The sequence below is a fragment of the Pteropus alecto genome, unplaced genomic scaffold (genome assembly GCF_000325575.1).
Source record: "Pteropus alecto unplaced genomic scaffold, ASM32557v1 scaffold87, whole genome shotgun sequence".
Lineage (NCBI taxonomy): Eukaryota > Metazoa > Chordata > Mammalia > Chiroptera > Pteropodidae > Pteropus > Pteropus alecto.
The window spans coordinates 18,914,419-18,934,636 of NW_006443225.1; the positions used below are offsets into that span (position 1 = coordinate 18,914,419).

Here is a 20,218-nt window from a genome sequence, read left to right on the forward strand (position 1 = left end):
AATGTCGCAGTGTACATGGGGGTGCAGAGCTCTCTTTTAAGCCCCTTTTTCATTTATTTTGGATATATACTCAGAGGTGACATTGCTGGTCACACGGTAGTTCTATTTCAAATTTTTTGAGGACCTGCCATGTTGTTTCCCATAGTGGCTGCACCATTTACAACCCCGCCAACTGGTTTCCCTTTTCTCCACATCCTTGCCAACACTGCTTCTCTCTTATCTCTTTGATAACAGCCATCCCAACAGGTGTGAGGTCATGTCTCGTTGTGGTTTTGATTTGCATTTTCCTGATGATTAGCGACAAGCACCTTTTCATGTACTTATTGGCCATTGTATGTCTTCTATGGAAAATGTCTATTCAGTTTCTCTGCTCATTTTTAAATGAGATATTTTTACACTATGGAGTTGTATGATTTCTTAATATATTAATTAAGAGTTAATATAATTAAGAGTTAATATATTTGGATATTAACTCTTCATCAGATCTACAATTCGTAACTATGTCCTTCCATTCTATAGGATGCCTTTTCATTTTTCGATGGTTTCCTTTGTTGTGCAGAAGCTTTTTGTTTAATGTAGTCTCACTTGTTTATTTTTGCTTTTGCTGCCTTTGCTCTTTGTGTCCAATCCAAAACATCATCGCCAAGACCCACGTCAAGGAGTTTACTGCCTATGTTCTCTTCTAAGAGTTTTATGCTTTCAGGCCTTACGTTCAAGCCTTCCATTCATGTTGAGTTAATTTTTGTTTCTGGTGAAAGATAGTGGTCCACTTTCATTCTTCGGTTTGTGTTGTGCAGTTTTCCCAACATCGTTTATTGCAGAGACTGTCCTTTTCCCATTGTATATTCTCGGATCCTTTGTTGTAAATTAATTGGCCAAATATGCGTGGGTTTATTTCTTGGCTCTCTATTCTGTTCCATCGATCTGTTTGTCTGCCAGTGCCATACTGTCTTGATTACTACAGCTTTATAATATAGTTTGAAATCAGGGAGCATAATGCTTCCACCTTCTTTTTTTTCTCAAGATTGCTTTGGCTCTTCGGGGTATGAATAATTGTTTTATAAAGGAGATTTTAAAATCAAGTAGAAATAGGACGCTATCGCTTTCGTTCCATTGTTTTTGCCTACACTTTGTTACTTTTCGCAATGGAAGTCAACATGTTTTCAGTGAGTGAAATGATTTTGCCACAAGCCTATGACCCCTAGATTAACACCCCAATTTGCTTTGTAAGCTCACTGTACTTTTTGGAAACAATATCCAATAATTAGACACAGCCCTCCTTCAAAACTCGCAAACTAGACCATGTCTGAATTCCTCATTTACTTGTCAAATGAGTTCTAAAAATAATAAAGGTAGCTAACCATCATGGTCAGAAAAGATGCTCGTTATCATTTCAATCTTCCTCAACTTATTAAGACTTGTTTTGTGGCTCACCTATGATCTATCATAGAGAATGCTCCATCTGCACTTCAGAAGAATGTGTATTCTGCTGCTGTGGGACGAAATGTTCTGTAAATGTTTGTTAAATCCATCTGGTCTAACGTGTAGCTTAAGTCCAATATTTCCTCATTAGTTTTCTGTCTGGATGATTTATTCATGGTTGAAAGTGGGGTATTAAAGTCCCCGACTGTTATTAGATTGCTATCTCTTTCTCTCTTTAGGTCTGTTAATACTTGCTTTGTACATCTAGGTGCTCTTATGTTGGGTGCATAATATTTACAAATGTTATGTCCTCTTGCTGGATTGACCCCTTTATCATTCCATAACGACCCTCTTTGTCCCTTATTACAGTATTGGGCTTATAGTCTGTCAGCATAACTATCCCAACTTACTTTTGGTTTCCATTTGTGTAATATCTAACCCTTCGCCATCAGTCTGTGTGTGTCCTCGAAACCGAAGTGAGTCTCTTACAGGCAGCATAGTTGGGTCTTTAAAAAAAAATAAAATTCATTCGGCCACTCTACAGCTTTCAGAGAATTTAGTCCATTTACATTTAAATAATTGAGAGATATGGACTTACTATCATCGCCATTTTGTTCACTGCTTTCTGGCTGTTTCGTAATTACTTTCTGTCTCCTCTCTTGCTGTCTTCCTTGTTTTCCATGTCCCAATTTATCTCTTTTTACCCATGACTTAATTATTGTAATTATAATTATTTTTAATGCTTTGTTATTTAACCTTCGTGCTAAATTTATAAGGGACTTACCCACCACCATTATAACATTAGAGTATTCTGAATTTAACTGTATATTTCCCTTTACCAATGAGATTTATAATCTCGGATGTTTTCCTGTTACTAATTAGCATCCTTTTATTTAAGCTTGGAGAAGTCCCTTTGACATTTCAAGGCCTATCTAGGGGTGCTGAATTCCTTTAGCATTTGTCTGTCTAGAAAACTCCCCTGTTTCCTTCGGTTCTGAAGAACAGCTTCGTCAGATGGAGTATTCTTGCCCCTCCTTTCCGGTCCGAAAAGTTTCCGCTTAAAAATCTGCTGACGGTCTTACGAGGGTTCCCTTGTAGGTAACGTGTTATTTTTTTCTTGCTGCTTTTGAGATTCTCTCCTTGTCTTTAACTTTGACAATTTAATTAGAATGTGTCTCACTGTGGGTATGTCTTTTAAATTATAGCCTTTCTAGTGGGTGTGAAGTGGTACTTCATGTGGTTTTAATTTGCATTTCCCCAATGATTAATGATGTTAAGCATCTTTTCATGAACTTATTAGCGATTCATATATCTTCTTTAGTGAAACATATATTCACATGTTTTGCCTGTTTTTAAATTGGATTGTTTTTCTTTTTACTACTGAACTGTAAGAGTTTTTTGTGTGTTCTGGATACAAGTTTTTTATTTATTTTTTAATCTGACCTATTATTTGCAAATATTTTCTCACAGTCTGCAATTTATCTTTTCATTTCCTTAATGGTGCCTTTAAAACACAAAAGCTTTTAATTTTGATGAAGTCCAATTTATCAATTTTTTAATATATTGTGCTTTTTGTGTTATATCCAAGAAATTTTTGTTTAAGCCAAGTTCACAAAGATTTTTTTTCCTATGTAGTCTTCTGAAAGTTTTATAGTTTTCAACTTTACATCTAGGTCTCTGGTCCATTTTATGTTCATTTTTTGATTTGGTATGAGGTAAGGATCTAAATTTACCTTTTGGTATCCAACATCTTTAAAAAAGGAGAACAGTAACTATTACATTTTTTTCATAATAATTGGGATTTATGATACCATGTTTCTTCTTTAAATTATTTAAATTACCTGATAATTTCTCATTAATTAATTTTTTTTATTCCACTTTTGTCTGTCTTCTTTAGGACAAATATTAGAGGTAAAAAAAAAAAAAAAAGTGGCCTTATCTGTGCTTTCCACTGCTATATCCTCAACGTCTTGCAGGTGGTAAGTACTCAATAAATATTTGATGAGTGAATGAATGAATGAATGAATGAATGAAAGGCCAGGGCAGTAAACCGGTGGGGAAAATCAAGAGTCATTTATTGTCCCGGTGAGTGAGGGAGGAGCACGGAGCAAAGGCTATTGAGCAGGAACCAGCAGGCAGTGAGCACGGCGGGGAGGCGAGGGCTCCCCTTGCGCGGGGAGGCCCCTTCCGTGCCACTCCGACCCGGGACCTGCGCCTGCACCGGCGAATGAGCTGACAAAGGGCCTTTTGTCCACCCCAAGCACAGCCTCTGAGGGGAACTTCATACAGTAGTTAAGGACATAAACTTTACACTACATATTATTCATTTCTTCAAAAAATATATTTGTGTCCCTTGCCATGTACTAGGCACTTTGCTGAAAATTCGAGGATTCAGTGGGAGACGAGGCAGCTGTTTAGTGTACCCCGAAGTCGTGGCCAGTTCCCAAGCGCTTCCTGACCAGCTGCGTGACCTTGTGAATAATATATAACCTCTCTGAGCCTGTTTCCTCATTCATAAACTGAGGATTCTAAAGTAACCACCTCATTAGATTTTGATAGGGATTAAGTCATCATATAAAGCAAAGACAATTGCTGTGGCATACAGGAAGTGTTCGAAGTGGCATTATGACAAGTTGCTCAACCTCCCAGGTAAGACAGGATTATTCAGTATCATTCAGTCTTAACTTCCGTTTAGTATCTTACCAACAGTTCTCGGAGAATCGCTAAGGGACAGGAAATAAATATTCCTTTTAAAAACATATATAAACTTGCTTTTTATAAAGGCAATTCACGCACTGGAGCGAAAAGAAACTCAAACAGCACCGAAGCATGTACAGTGAAAGGTCGACACAGCCCTTGGCTCAGAAGGAATTGCTATAAACGACTCTCCGTCCCCCCTCCCGGCAAAGCCTCCTGTGTGTGGCAGTGTATGTGTGCACGCACATCCTCAGAAACGAGCAGCCAGCGGGGCCAGATGCTCCTGATGGCTCATCCCTAACATTGGCACTTGCTGGTATATTCTGGATCGAGAGCAGCATATACTGTTCCTATTCAGAATGAGTATTTCTTAACATTCTCAGCACGATTTTCTTTTTAAAGCTCCCTTAAGCTTTTTGAGAAAGTCCGTGGGCTACACCCTCCTCCCCTCCACCCCCGCAACTCCCCAGTCGCGGCCCCCACAGCTCTGAGCAGAGACTCCCCAGTTGCGGCCCACTCAGGTTTTCTGGGCCTGTGGCCTGTGGTCAAACCAGCAGCAGAGGGTGAGAGTGTGGGTGGGGGAAGCAAAAGAGGAAGAGAAAACAAATTTTCCATGAGTAGCTGAGAAAGAGCAGAAGGAGCAAAATCAAACGGACACGGGGCGCTAGCTCCCCAAAGTGTTTTACTGCGTGTATTTAAGTGAGAGGCGTCAGGAAGAGGGCTCTACAGGGTGTAAAGGGCAGTGGGCACGGGGACACCCGGCTCTTACAGTGGTAGCGGCAGCTGCGCATGAAAGCATAACCTGTGGGTGTCGGGGGGAGGGGAGAGGAGAGGGGGCGCAGGAGGGGAGCGGGGGAGGGAGAGCGACCCCCTTAGAGAAGTGAAAGAGCAAGGTAGCCAGATCTGGCTCAGATCAGGCGGAGGAAGGTGGGGGGCCCCCCGCTCTGCCCCACTCACAACCAGACTCACTTCCTGTTCCACCTGCTGGGTCTCCCACCTCAGCTGCTCTGAGCCCAGCTGCCTGGCTTCACCTCCGTGGGGGCGGGGGTGCTAGAGCTCAGCCCCCAGCCGACCCGGATGACGGATGTCTTCCCACTGGATCACAAATGATTCCGCACGGTGGACGCTACAGCAAGTAAAATCTGAAACAGATTCTGATACTCTCGGGGGATGGAGAGACACGTCTTCGGTCTCCACCTTCCTTATTGTTGACTCGTTTAATCTCCATCTGCATTGTTTCTACCTCCACTAGGCCACAAAATCTGATTCTAGAATGGCTCGGAGCTTCTAAACTAGGCTGGTAGAAGGGCCAGTGCCTCAGCCCACAGGCCTGGCTCAGAGCCCACACCCCAGAAAGCAAAATCTCTTCTTGGGTGGGGCTTTCCTAGACATAAAGCTTTACCATGCCTCTAAGCAGGGGAAGCTTGAGCCAAAATTATATTGGGCAGGTAATAAAATTAAGGGCAATAAAACCAGATAAACCGCCTCATTAGCAGCGTTTACTGGTGAAGCTGTTCCGACGGGGAGGCAAAGTGGAGATTTAGGGCCCGGACTGCAGAGTTCTTTTGGATGGTCTCCCTTGCAAAGGGAGCGTGCCTCTCAGTTTAGAGCGAAACACGCATTTATCCGGCACTCGTGAGAGCCAGCAGCTGCTCAGAGAGGAGTGTCTGGGGCCTGGACCCCTCGCTCTGCTGCTCTGAAAGGTCACTGTGGGGCACGCGGCCTCTCAGAATCTCTTTCTCAGCCACGGAGTCGAGAGAGCGGAGTTCCAGGCCGTCTGTTCAGACTCAACAGATAGTTCGGCATTGATTTGCACACTAAAAACCAACTTGTTTTGTAAAGACAAAACCATTTCTTAGCCGTAGACATCATGGTGATATTATGTTGCTTTTAAGGGATAATCAGGAAAGAAAAACAAGAAAAGTCAATCGGATTCTCAAAACGGCCTGACACGCACATCCATGTACACTCACATGCCTACATGAACGCACACCTACGCACATGTACGGGTAAAATAACTAAATTAAAGTACACCTCTAATTAAGCATTAGCAAATTTTTTTTCTATAAACTAATACTTGCCCTTTTCCATTTTATTTCTACACAGTCCAAACTCCTCCAAAGTATCACTTGGTGATTTGCTTTCTCAATATTAACTACGATGTCTTCCTGACCCTTGTAAACTACATTTTCTAGCCAAGAAGAGGCACGAAAAAGATCTGTGGCTGGGTTACTCTTTGCGGTAATGCGGGCATTGTCCCCTTAGGACACAGTGGGCTGGCGAAGCGCTGATCTGTCAAACAGTCGGGACCCAGGCTCACCTCCGGCCAGCATGAGGGACTCACCTGGGAAGGACCAGTCAGATGTACTAACTCCCACCTGTGTCAGAATCCTAGGTACCGGGGAATATTCCTACCCTTCCCCCTTTCCTTCCCGCCTGCACCCGATCAATCACCGCCCTCGGTCATCTGCTTCCTTCCTCCTCCTAAACGCCACTCCACCTGTCCCCTCCTTCCTAGGCCGGGCGGGCTGGGTCGTTCCAGAGTCCTCCAAGCGGGCTCCGTGCATCCACTTCCGCCCGCTGCAGTCCAGTCCCCGCACTGTGGGCGGGTGGGCCGAGTCCCTCATCTCCTTCCCAGGCTCCAGTCACTTCGTTTCTGCTCTTAGCTGTTAGACCAGAGTCCACTGTGGCCTGGAGGCCGTGGACGAGCCGGCCACGGGCGAGCCGGCCGCTGCTCACCGCCCCGGTCTCCTCCGTGTCACACGTCACTAGTTCCCCGATCTCCACACTGCTCTGACCCCCGCAGGGCTCCTCACGGCTCAAGAGATCGGGGACGGGGAAGGTCCAGGTCCCCGAATTTCTCCCAAAGGCTCTGAGGGGGTCAGACCCACCGCTCTGGCTGAAGGCCGATTTGAAATGCACATCCCAGCTGCCTACGGCGAATCTGGGCCTGTTGGCATCTCGGTGGGACTCAGGCCGGGCAGACCTTCCAGAAGAGCAGGCTGCTGCTGGTCCTTCTGCCACCCCGAAAGGGCGCGAGAGCGACCTCCGTACAGTCCGCCGGCCGGGTGCGTGTCTTCTTTCCGGATGATCTAAACCTGGCGAGAACACGCGGCGGGGAGGCTGCGAACGCGCCCACGGAGGCGCTGCGGGGTCGTCGTCCCAGACGGAGCGGCGGTCGGCCCTTCGCGGGAGGGACGGGGCTTCGCGTTTGCAGACTCGGGTTGCTTCTGCGGGAGCGGAGCGCGTTAGGCGGCTCTGGGTGCGCCACGGGTCCCATCATGCTCCAGAAGCGGCGCCACCAGGAGGGCAAAGCCCGATGCAACGGGCGGGTACCGCCCCCTCGGGCCCAGTTCCGCGCGGACAGATTCCAGCGTGTCGGTCAAGTCCACTTCTCTGCAGCTGTCCCCTACACCGCGTTTTGAAAGCAGGATTGATTTTATTTATAGCACACACTGAGTCCTCAGCCAGCTGTGGGAGGGTACGGCTACGTTCAGATTCCCATCTGAGTTGTGCGTGACAGTATCTGGCTCCCTTTCAACAACTGCAGTCATTACTTGGAGAGTAACCACAAAGGGAAATAAATCAACTTTTAATGTCAGGACATCTCACCCTCTCTAACACTTTCTGGATATGAATGAGGCCGTAATTGTATAATTAACCTCGATCTTATTGCTCCAAAGGCAGATGACTACTTGACCAAAAGATGCTATTTATAACACACACACACACACACACACACACACACACGCGCGCGCGCGCGCGCGCACACACACGAATTCATTTGCCAGAAAAGAAAACTTTCCAGACTAGGCAAAAATATCTTCTTTAAAAAATGATGATTTTATGTAAGCAATATATGTCAAAGTTCCCAAAGTCAAAATGTTCAAAAGAACGTACAATGACGAACTGATCCAGCGCCTAAGTCTCTCCTCCAGCCATCTATTACACAGTAACCAGGGTTTATTTACCTGTCCAGAGAAACGTCATGTGTTTTACACACACACATGCACACGCACGCGCGTGCACACACACACACGCCGATTGCCCCACGTCGGTACATAGAGACGGACCTGATTTAAGTGTTAACGGCTGTGCCCCGATGCCCTTCTCGACCGTCAAGACCTTTTATGGCACCTCGGTGCTCAAGTATGACGCCGAGAAGCCTCCATAACCACGTCCGAAGCGGCAACTGTTCTTTGACCTCAACGCTCCCTACAGTTCAACTGACCCACTGCGCTCCTGAGTGGAGCTCTAATCCCTGCTCTTTGGTGAACTTGCTGCAGACCAGTGATCTTGCCCTTCTGGCCCTTGGTCTTCTCCCTGATGAACTGGGGTGGACCCCGTCTCCGAGGTCCTTTGCAGCTCTCACATTCTGTGAATCTGTCACTAGATGAGGTCAAAGGGCCTTTCCAACTCTACACTTTGATCCGCAATTTAGACTTTCATGGGTTTGGTTGTGTTTCCTAAACTGCCTGTAAACTCCTTAAGAGTGAGACTGTCTCTGCATTTCCCAGAATGCCCTGCCAGAACAGCCGCTCCAGAGACGTGTGTTGATTTTCTGGGTTATCGCTTAAAATGCTGCGCATTGGTACATGCTCCAATCCGTTCGCTCGAAATGGGTCAGTTACCCCGGTTCCTTTATTTTAGGACGGGCAACGGGAGTTACGATGCTGGGGCTCTACCCGTGGGAGCCATTTCTGATTTCAGCAGCAGGTCCTCAGCAACGCCTCTCACTTACGCGCTCTGTGCACTCCAGGCAGCATAGAGATAACTTTATGAGTAACTGGAAGGGTGAAAGTATAGATTATTAGAAGTAAAGGGGATTTGGGGGAATGACAGAATTCAAACTGTTTGTCTTATCGATGTGAAAAATGAAGGCCGAGAATGAAAGAAATTGGTCTAAGGATTGTGACTCGGCGGGTGACAGGTAGAACCAGGGTCTGACTCTTGTTCTAGAGGGAAATAAAGGGGAACTAGACCCTTTACAAGGTGTTCGTTACATGCCGTCATGAACTGGAACTTGCTACTCCATGAAACCATGTGCCCTTAGTTCATTCGTACGATAGTGGGTTTGACTTTTACTATGCTTTCCTATCTGAAACATTAGATGAATAAATGTACTTACCTTATAAGGTGACAGAAAGTCAGCATGAGGGAGTTGGATTTACATACCGGGTTTTGTTACAAGAAGGCCCACCTCGATATGACGCAAGCTAATGTCATAGCCACTTGTCGACTTCGTCTTAAAAGAGGAGAATTAGCCCTGATTTTTGCCTGTCTTTCAGTGATTAGGAAAATTTCATTCATGTATATGTATCTTCACGAAGTTTGCCAAATCTGCATACCATCTCTATTATTATTTACTTATTGTTTTTATTTAGACTCCTTATTCAAATAATTTATGTAAAATTATATTACCATGTAGAACTCTCTAAATATAAAAAACGTTTGTTCATATACCACTTAAGAAACAGTGGTATAATAAAACGCATTTGACTTGAAGGATCAGAAGGTGTGGGTCCAAATCCTAGCTTTGCTCTTTGCTGATCATACAATTTTGAGCAAGTTATCTTGGTTTCTTTATAGAATGATGACCATGATTTATAACCCATAGTGTTCTTATGGCGATAAGTAGGATCATTTATAGCACTGTGAAAAATTTAAAACTCAGTGTGCATTGTTAGCTTTGGTTGTTAAATAAAGGGAAAATTCATTTACTAAGAGAGCAGGTGGTATTGTTTTAGCAGTGAAGCTTATTTCCCAGGGTGGGAGGGTGGAGAAAGCGTCTATGTTTTAACAAATGGATATACAACAGTACACTATTAGATGGGTTAGAAAATGAAATAAGTTTTAAAATAAGTTTTAAAATAAGTTGCAAAAAGGACAGGAGGCAAAACTCACTTACATTCACTTTAATAAAAAGGACATTCCTAGGTCAGGCCCGACGTGAACTTGTGGCAAGTTTATGAGAAGTTTTAAAAATAGAACGTAATATTTTTAAGTGTTAAACTTAATTACATACAATGAATCCAAAGATACCTTTGCAGTAATTAATATTTTATATATTCCATTGCAAGCATTAATTTTGTCCTAATATAATTTTCTTAATTGCTCTCTGGAGTGTAATGCAAGCCATGTCAAGGCTGCTGGACATTGACTGCTTAAATTGCGAAGTGTAGGATGGTCAGCTACAAGCCCCTCACACTCAGACCACGCTTCCTCCGATAAAAAGCGCTTCGAATCGCGTTACGACCCTTCTCCGCTCTCTTCGCTTCCTTGACCACCCGTGGTTCCCTCCTTCTGGCCTGTGACTTAGCCTTCGACCTCACAGAGAAGCCAGAGTGATTCACATGGAGCACCGTCAACTTCCTGTCCCAAACCTCCCTGGTGACGCTGGCTTCCCCTCCTCCCGGGACCGCCTCTCTGGGTCTGAAGCATCCTGCTGTCGCTGTGTTCTCGTCTCTGTGACTCATCTCGCCTTCTCGGCAACAGCATCCAACCCTTTCACGCCGTCCCTGACCACAGGTTCCCAGGTGGCACCGCTGACTCTGTCCCTCACGGTCAAACGTGTCTAAAGATCTCTGTTCCCAACATGCTCTTCTGGCCTCCTCTGCACCCCTCACCTCCCGATTTAACCCCCGTAGTTCCTTTAACGCTAAGAATGTTATTTTCCCCAAAGCATAATCCACAGGAAGTTGACATAGCATCACACAAGTGGTATAATAAAAGAAAAACATATATAAAATCTGCTTGTAGTGTCACTACGTAAGTTGTCCACAGGCTCCCATTTCCCCTCACGTGACTTTTTCCCGTGTGCAGAGGTCCCCTGCAGAGGCCACCACCATCCGCTCAAGCCAGAAACCTAGGAACCGTCGGTTTATCCTCCGCCGACCTCTTCCTTCCCCTGTCCCCTCTCCCCATCAATTAATCACCAAGACTTTTCCATTCTATTTCTCAAATACTTCTTCAAAGCATTTACCTCCCTTAATGCCACTGTCACCACCCCGAGTCCAAGGTACCATCGTTTCTCAGCCGGATTCCGCGACCGCCTCTTACCCCGCACTGCGGACGGGGCTGTGCACGTCTGACCCCACAGCCTTTCACAGCTCGTGCTGCCTGTGGGACAAAGGCCCGAACCCCGACGGCCTGCAAGGCCCTGGGCGATCTTCCTCCGGCCTCGCCATGGAGGCTCGTCCTGTGTCTTTCTGTCCCTCGGCCCTTTCCGTTCCCGGAACTGGCCTCTCAGTTCCTTGCAATGAGAAGCCATGTCCCTTCACACCTTGAGACTTTGCCTGGAACACGTCAGTTGAGTGTTCAGGCCCAACATGCTCCCCTTCCTCTGTCGTGCCCTGCAATTCTCCAGACCACCCCCACCCCAACTTCAACACGCTACCTTATTCCCAAGGTCTGTGCACACGCGCCCCATGCTCAGAAAAGGCTCTGTGGCCTTCGGGCCCTCATGTAGCTGCGTGCTCTCGGCTTTATCATAATTACATTTGCATAAATGTTCAGTATCTTTCCAGCTCCTAACCTGTATGCTCTGTGAGGACGGTGAATTCGCACTGTCCCTGACACATAGTACGTATAGAATAAATATGCGATGAAGGGATATTTTTCAGAAATCTTTTACTTCTGGCTATTAACTTATTTAAGATTTATTTATGGTAATAACTCCTTTTGCTCACTAGATTGCAATAATTGGAAGTATGAAGACTATTTTAAACTTTTGAATAATAAAGTGTAAGTTAATTGAAGGTTTAAGAGAAAAAAATTGATTTTTCTCCCCAAGACTTTCTGCCTCTATGTGGAGAGGAGGTTTGCTTACGAAGAGAAGGAAGAAAGACTCTAATACGAGAAAACCTTCTACTTAGGGCGTCATAGCGGAATTGATCTGTCGATCGATTTATTCATAAATACCAGTAGCTGTCGTTTATTAGGAGTTTGTCATTCTCCACGAATAGTCCTCAGTGTGAAGAGCGCGTTGATAAATTCAAAGCTACCTTCTGGGGCGGTGACTATTCCTGCCCTCACGTCAGTGTGACTGTCACCCTGTGCTCACTGCTCCGAGGAGAGCCCAGGGGAGGGGCGTTCTCAGACCGTGAGACGCACCTTAGCAGGTCATCCTTCACAGTCACACGAGACCCTGAAAACGACTGGACTCTCCCGGCGGGCTCCCAGTCCCCCGAGCCATGGGCAAAGGGGACCACCTGCTGCCACGCACTGCCTCCGGCATCACTGACCCTTCTCCGGGGGCCTGGCTCCATCCTGCGGCCCCGAGGCCATGGCAGCGAGTCCTCGCGATTTCTGTCTGAACCTGTGGTTCCTGAACGGGGTTCGGAAAAGGGAATCTTGTGGGGGCCCCGTGCTTGGCCCCGAGCGGGGTCCCATGGAAGCCTCAGGATGGGAAGCCACGACGGCGTAAGGCGGGCCGGTGCGGGACACTGTGCTCCGTGCGTCCACTCGTCCATCCATTCGGCATGCTGACTCCGCGAGTGTTTGCTGCTTGCCTGCCACGTGCCAAGGAGCACAGCAGGTGCCGGGGACACACAGAGAACGCGAAGTTCCTCTCCTCAAGGAGTTTCTAGTTCAGCTGCGGGAGCGGATGAGTGACTGAGGCCCTGGCTGAGGAGGACAGGGCCACAGCGAGGCCTCAGCACGGCGAAACCGGGCAGCGCGTATCCCCAGGCCTGCGCTTCCTCCCCTGCAGGCTGCTGTCTGCCTTTCTGCAGACCGGCCCAGTCCCCGGGGCAGAGGCGAGGCCTCCGCCCGGTCTCAGCCTCCCGTCCACCCACCGTCTGCCTCAGAGCACAGGATCCCATTTTTTTTTTTTTCCAGTTATAATCTAAAAACCCCAGTTCGGGTCACAAGCCTATCCCGAGCCCAGTGATTCTCAACTGTGGGTGAGATCAAGACCCTCGAGGGTCTTCAGACCTTCTTGCTGGGGAGATCAAGACCCTCGAGGGTCTTCAGCAATGTCTGGAGACGTTTTCTGTTGTTGTGGCTGATGGGAGTGGAGAGCATCTGCTGGTGTCTAGTGGGTAGAGGCCAGAAATGATGGCAAATGTCCTACAGCATGTAGGACAGCGCCCACAGCAAGGGACTGTCCAGTACAGAATGTAGAGAAGCTCAGTTTAGCCCAACCGGTTGTTGGTCTGGAGGAAGGTCAAGAGCCTCAGAGGGTTTCCTTAAAGAAAAGAAACATCGCTGACACTTAAAGGGTGAGCAGGAGTTAGCCAGGCCCAGAGGGGCCGGGGAAGGCTGATCTACAGAGGGAGGGACAGAAGGGAAGAGCTGGAACTACGCAGAAAGATAGACGTTCAGGAACGTATGTGGAGCGACCACCTGTGAACTCATTTAAACGTTCAGCGCACCCTCGATGAGAACCCCGTGCGCTCTTGGGGTCACTCGACAAAGATCGAAGGCAGAGGGCTGGGTGCTGCAACGGGGGTGCGCGGTAAGGCTTAGTTCTTCTTGCTGGGGAGATCAAGAGGTTTTGGACAAGGGATTTTAATATTCAGTCTTAAGTGTCATATAGTCAGTATAAACCCTCTGCATTTCCCCAGACATTCTGTAAGATCTCCTAACTACAGAGCTGTCTCGTGTGGCACTTTGGGGGTGGGGGTGGGGGTGGGGAACCAAACCTTTAGACGGGTGGGGAATACAAACAAGGAACAGCTCGAGAAGGTGAATTCATGGTAAATGCAGTAGAGTCAGAACTGGAGGCAGAAATGACCGAGACTGTAAACCCCTTGGACTTGGTGGCTGTCTTAAGAGAACGCACTCCAACCCCGGGGAGATGGCGAGGCCTGGGGGGGACGCCATGACCTGACCTGTCCTACATCTCAAAGCTCAGGGGCATCTCAGCTGACGTCTCAGTCACAGAGGTGAAATTTTAACCTTTTTAGAAATTCCTAGGAAAAGGACAAACTATTGCAAGTGCCTACCTCTGCTGTACTGAATTACAAATGATTTTTATTTTTCTCACTTTTCTGAGTTTTCTGGATTTTCCATAAGGAGCATAAGTTGATTTTATAAGAAAAGTTTGCCAGTGGACAAAAAGAACGGGGAAAAAGCACAGCTTTTCACGGTCACTTGCTTGGTTTCCAGGGGGTGGGGTCACAGCAAACGATTCCCTCCCTGTCTCGGCTTTAGCCATAGTTACTGACCGTGGTTCTCGCTTCACACATTTTGCCATCATTTTAGAGCCCAGCACCAGGGAGAACCACACATCGCTACCCACTGACGATGTCCCCCTTCCACGCCCTCCTGCTCAGACCACACCGGCGATCCACTGGATTGCTGTCTAGTTGTCGCACGTGCTTAAATGTTGTCTTGCTAACAAGGCTGTAAACCTGTCATGTCTTACATTTCTGCTGATGCTCCAGCTGGTACCTGGAGGTGGTTTTCAAGAAAAACGGAGGGATCGGTAATAACTCATAAAGACCAAATTCACACAGACGATGCAGCAACATTATCGGTTTTTAACTTTTCATGGGCTTTTCCTCCAGAGGCAGCCAGGGAAGATGCCTACTCTAGTTAATTAATTAAGTTGTGTTTAATGAACTGATGGTAGGTTGATATTCATTTCTTGTTACAGAGCTATAGAACTGTATTTTACATTTATCCCTGTATTTAGAGCTATAGAGCTTTGTTATCAAATCAGTGCCTTTCCTTTGTAAGTTCCTTGAAGGCCCTCATATCTGCATTCTGCATCTATCGTGATGCTCGGCGCCTAGCAAGAACTCCACAAATGTTTCAGAGCCAGTGACCTCGATGGCTTTCCACATGAGAGAGTCGCATAAAGACGACAATGATGAAGATAAAATAACGAGAACTACTGATGTTTATCGAGGGCATCCTATGTGCCAGGCACGATGCGAAGCATTTCACACGACGTATCTCGTTTATTCCTGAGAATAACCCCGTGCGGTAGGTGCTGTGAATATTTCGGCTTCCCAAGGCGGACAGAACCCTAGGAAGGTCGAACGCTTTGGCCGGCGTCTGAGCTGAGAGGAGCATCGAGATCCTCTGATGATAAGATTCGTTGCCCTTTCCATCCCGATGTGGCCTTTCGTAAAACCAAATTTCGTCTCGATATCTGGAATCCTCTCCTTGCCCAACTGGAAACAAAAATCGGAGCTCTTTGAAAATAAAATCTGCTGAGGAGTCAAATGTGTGTAGAACCACCGCTCTGGAGAGTTCAAAGGCATGAACTATTTAGCACCAAGGTCAGCAATGCCATGACACAAACAAAGATTTTAGACCAAAAGAATATTAGTTTGATTAGGAGACTGACTTTCTAGATCATTAAATTTAGGAAAAAAATCCCAGTTTGAACTGGTTCATGATAGAGAACATTTGGCCTACCCACCCCAACACCCCATCCCCTCCATGTTTACAAAGTGTTATCAAATTTATATTTAAAATGACGAAGGCCTTATTCGTTAGGTTTGTCAGATAGGAAGCAGATCAGGGCAACTCCAAACCACATAAAGTGAATAAAGACTTTGTTCCCTAGACTTCTTGAACTGGCTCTTTAGATCGCTTGTATTACCCTTTGAGCAGAAAATCAGGTGAGTGTGGAAACGAGTATATATCTTCGTTCAAAGACCTTTAGGGCAGGTGTCACCCCTTGTCCTGCCTCCTTACAGCTCACAAAGGCGGGCATGGAGCAAAGGCAGCCCAGGTTCGCTGGCGATTGGCCAGGTGCAGCGAGCTGGCAGCTGTGTGCATTTGGGGATAGTAGACACTGCATTTGGTGGCAGAGGAAGACACTCACACCCTTTATACTCACACCCCCGGCATCTGCATGACACAGGTCAGAGCAGGGGTCCCCAACCTGCAGGCCACAGACCAGTACTGGTCTGCGGCCTGTTAGAAACAGGGCCGCACAGCAGGAGGTGAGCAGCAAGCTAGCAAAGCTTCCTCCGTGTTTTTAGGCGCTCCTCAGGGCCAGCATCGACACCCCAGCTCCCCCTCAGATCGTCAGGCACTGGATTCTCACACGAGCACCGGTCCCTGGTGCCAGAAAAGTTGGGGACCGCCGATCAGAATCACCTGTGGCCCAAAGATGGCCGGTACGAGGCAGTGGGCGCGGGCGGGTGGAGAGAGGAGAGGCCTGGAGGTGGCTTTGGCAATGTCCAGCTTCCAGAAGCCCCGGGGTGGCAGGGGACAGCCCGACCGGGCCCCTTTATACACACGTCCTGCCACCTCCCGCCGTGGGACCTGGGTACCTGTGCAGAACCTTTCAGCCCCAGAAAGCAGCAGCCTCATATAATGCAGTTTATTCCCCTGGGACCCGAATCCCCCATATAACACGCGCATTCATCTCCTATTGCTACTGTACCAAAATGCCGCACGCGTAGTGGCTTAAACATGATAAACGTGTCGGCTTACGGTTCTGAAGTCGCCATGTGAACCGGCTGCGCTGGGCTGCGTCCCCCGAGGCACTCGAGCGGGCTCTGTCTTCTCGCCTCCTCCAGCGTCTAGAGGCTTCTTCCTTCGTCTTCAAAGAATGAGCTCAGCATCTCCGCCCCTCCCTTCCCGGAAGGACCTGGGGATTACATAGGGCCCACCTGGGTAACCCAGAGTGCTCTCATCAGTTCCAGACCCTTCCCTCAATCAGAGCTGCGAAATTCCTCATGCCACGTAAGGCAGCGTGTTTGCAGGTTCGGGGGCGAGGATACGGCAGTCTCTGGGGGCCACCAGCCAGCCCGTCACCACGTGCGAATCCGATTTCCCACTTTCACACGCCCGGTCTTCATTTTTACAGAAATGCATCAGTTAGGCTACTTCTGGTCTTCTGATTAAACGTGAACTGGTGGCCAACTGTCTTATAAGAATGGTAAATAAAAGCAACAATTTATATCTAAGTCGCCTCTGATGTTTATGTGTTTTGTTTTGTTTTGTTTTTGCAATGGGGGAGCGGGTAGGCGCTTTATTTCTTTTTGAGGTCGAAAAGGCTTGTGCTCAGGTTAAAATTTCAATTTTTGACCTGAAAATAAAATTTTCTGATCTGATTATTAACTCTTTCCCGTTTATCACTTGAGGAAGCTGTCATAGGGCTGTTTTCTGGGCTGCTTAGTGTTCCTGGGTAGTTATCAGAATAAAACTAATTGCTGGCCCCTTGACGTCTACAGGTCAAGGGTCACGGTGAGCCGGAGCGGTGCCGTCTCCCCGCCTGCAGACGAAACCAGCGTTCGGTGAGACTGGATCTCATTCCACGCGAGAGCTCGAGAAGGGGTTCTGCCACGTTTACTTAAAGATATGGCTTTCCCGATACTACTTAATAGCTATACCAGGCTGCCTTACGAGGTAGTTACCTCACTTATGGGGGGGCGGGGAGAAGGGAACGCTGCGTGGGAGAGAGACGCCACTTCTCTGTCACTGCGGTATTGCTCCTGGGAGCACCCTCCCGCCCTCTCCGGGGACAGCGCTGGGGCGTCTAGGGAAAAGTCACAAGGATAGAGAAAAGTCCCCGGCTACTGGCCCGGGTCAGGTGACAGTGCCCGTCGCCTTCATCCTGCAGACGGGAAATGCAAAGGGATTCTCCATCTCCTTTCGGCATAGGTCGAATTGACTGAGTTTTCGATCTTTAGGGAAAATTCCTTAACGGGAACCAGGTCGTATGTGAATCCTGCTTCCTTTCGCCTTCGCCATCTCATCCCCAGACCCTGTTCCCCGAATCAGAATAATAATCATGATGTTTATGTTTGCGCATTTCTCGTGTCAGACTCTGCTCTGAGCATCTGACATACGACATGTCCTCAGGTCCTCACAGTGACCCTGCAAAATAAATACTCTCATTAGCCTCATTTTATAGACGAGGAAACCAAATTCGAGTAATTTTTCCAAGGTCCCACAGCAAGTGAGTGACAGTGCCAGCTCGAGTCTGAACGCCTGACTCCAGGTCCCACGCCAGGACGCACCGCACTTCTACATTGTGTCTTTGGCCAGGACACAGTTTCTCAGTTCCAAGGGGACTTTGCGTGTCCTCGATATTGACGAGGGGTGTAAATGTCGCGGGATTACCAGCCGGGCCGTCTTTGCCTGCCACTTCCTGGGCCCCGGACCAGGGGCCACCCCTCCTGGACCTGGAACCCGCTGCCCCTCAGTCACTCTGCGGTTCCCCTGGCTCCTATTAGACTCACAGAGGCCTGTTTCACACACAGTGAATTCCCTCTATATCGGCCAGCTCTAGGCAGCGTAACTGTCACTGGAGTAACGAAGTAATTTTACACTCTCTTTCGAAAGCAAACAAACGTGGACAGCGCCTGAGCCGCGGCAGTGAGCCCGGCGGGAAGGCGGCCCCACACTATGAAAGTGGACTTTGTGAGAGCGCAGGCCGTGTTGCTTTTGGACGTTCACGGGGACATTCTCGGCTAACTCTGATGCCCTCTTCTGCTGCCCTGGTCCCCTAAGTCCCCCTCTGCTACCTGGCCGGATGAGAGGGCGCTCCTGCGACTTGATACGCTCGATTCGAGGTGCCTGGATGGCGTGCGTGACCCAGGATGGCCTCGTGCTGGGCTGGGCTACGGGGCGACTCACACGGGAGACCTCAGTGTACTGTGTGGAGCGGGAAAAAGGACCAACCATAGCTCCGGGAAGAAGCGTGACGGGTACAGGGCGGGCGGCATCTTCTCCCCCTGCCCACCTCCCGAGGACGCTGCCCAGGTACCTGGTTCTAACGTCTGGGGCCTGGGAGAATTTCCAGAATTCCGGACAGATAGCAGTGTGCAGACCCCGAGAGAAAAACCCTCCCTCAGGACTGTGGAGTAATCTTTTTTCCTCTTCCTTTTTTTTAAAAACTCTGTTCAAGAACAGAGCAGTGCCTTGGTGGGTGACAGACAGAAAGAACAGCATTGGACACCAACAGGTCTCGGATATGGTTAGTAGTTGCTGCTGCTGATCGCAATACATCAGAAAAACAGCAAACCATCTGTCCCAAACCGATGCGGCAAACGCTCAGCAAGAGGTGTTTATCCAGATGCCGGGGTGTGAGGGGGTGCGGGGGCAGTGTCTGCATTTTATGGCACATTGACACGTGTGCCGTGCTGCTAAGAGTTCTCAGAGGCCCGCTCTCTACCTAGCTGTGTGTCACGTGACAGCCGCAACCTCTGTAGCTAGGACTTTTGACAAGGGAGCTGTTCCAGGTGGGAGGAACACTGTCCCCCACCGAGAGTGAGCCACCACTCCGGACGAGGGTGCTGAGAACCGAGGACTGGCACCCCCTCCAGCCCGCAGAGCGGGCAGCTCTCACGCTTGGCGTTGGCTGCTCCCAGGCAGGCACCTTGCCCCGGTGGTAATTAGCAGCACATAAATGCTAATGACTAATTAGCATGTGCAGACATCAGGAGAGTCAAAGTAAACTATTGTGCAGAATCGACTTCGCAGAGATATAAACAGTGAAGCCCCACGTTTTAACAGCTTTCAATCACTCCCGGGCTGGGAGAGGGGGGAGGGGGGAGGATGGGAGGGAGGGAAGGCGTGGGAATAAATTAACGTAATTTACCTTTTAGGAGGTAGAACGGGGCAGTTCTCAGCCTCTGTATGCTAATGTCTCAGAACGTAAATATCATTCACAGAGGCAGACGGAGTCTCTGCGCACATTTACTCGGAGGTCTGTTTTCGCTCTGGACTCTGCCGTCAGGGTGTGAGACCTAAAACTTACTGCAGCAACATCTGGTCTCCTTAATAAAACATGTCAGATAAACGGGCGGCTTCTGGGCAGCATATGTGGCTATACGAAGAAATAAATAATCTACTTTTCTGGAAAAAAAACATCAAGGTCAAAGAGATGACTCTTTCTAACAAGGTGTTAATGAGGTGCCACAGGACCCTAGGGCTCTGCCTGCTAAACACCCCCTCCTGTCCTCCCGTGAGAAGCCGTGAGGACTCGGAACTTCTGTGAGGGAGGGGGCAGGGGCAGCATGGGAGGCAGCGGAATGGACGAACGGACGAGGGAAACTGTCGTTTTGAGGCTGTGTTGGCCAAATAAGCACAGTTGGACTTGGTTTGTTTGGTTTGTGCAAATGACTTTGGGGAAGGGGAAGTCAGAGGGAACTGAAGCCCACCCCGCCTGCCCTGCAAGCCGCCC

General features: G+C 48.2%; 1 long non-coding RNA gene across 2 annotated transcripts in view; it reads left to right on the plus strand.

Annotated features, from left to right (window-relative positions):
* The window catches only part of LOC112472593, a 7,275-nt gene extending 2,363 nt beyond the window's left edge, over positions 1–4,912 (plus strand). For both annotated transcript variants that reach the window (XR_003043695.1, XR_003043696.1), the window contains exons 2-4: positions 3,320–3,401; positions 3,790–4,071; positions 4,206–4,912. This is a non-coding gene — a long non-coding RNA (uncharacterized LOC112472593). The remainder of the gene's footprint in view (positions 1–3,319; positions 3,402–3,789; positions 4,072–4,205) is intronic.
* Positions 4,913–20,218: the final 15,306 nt, after the last annotated feature.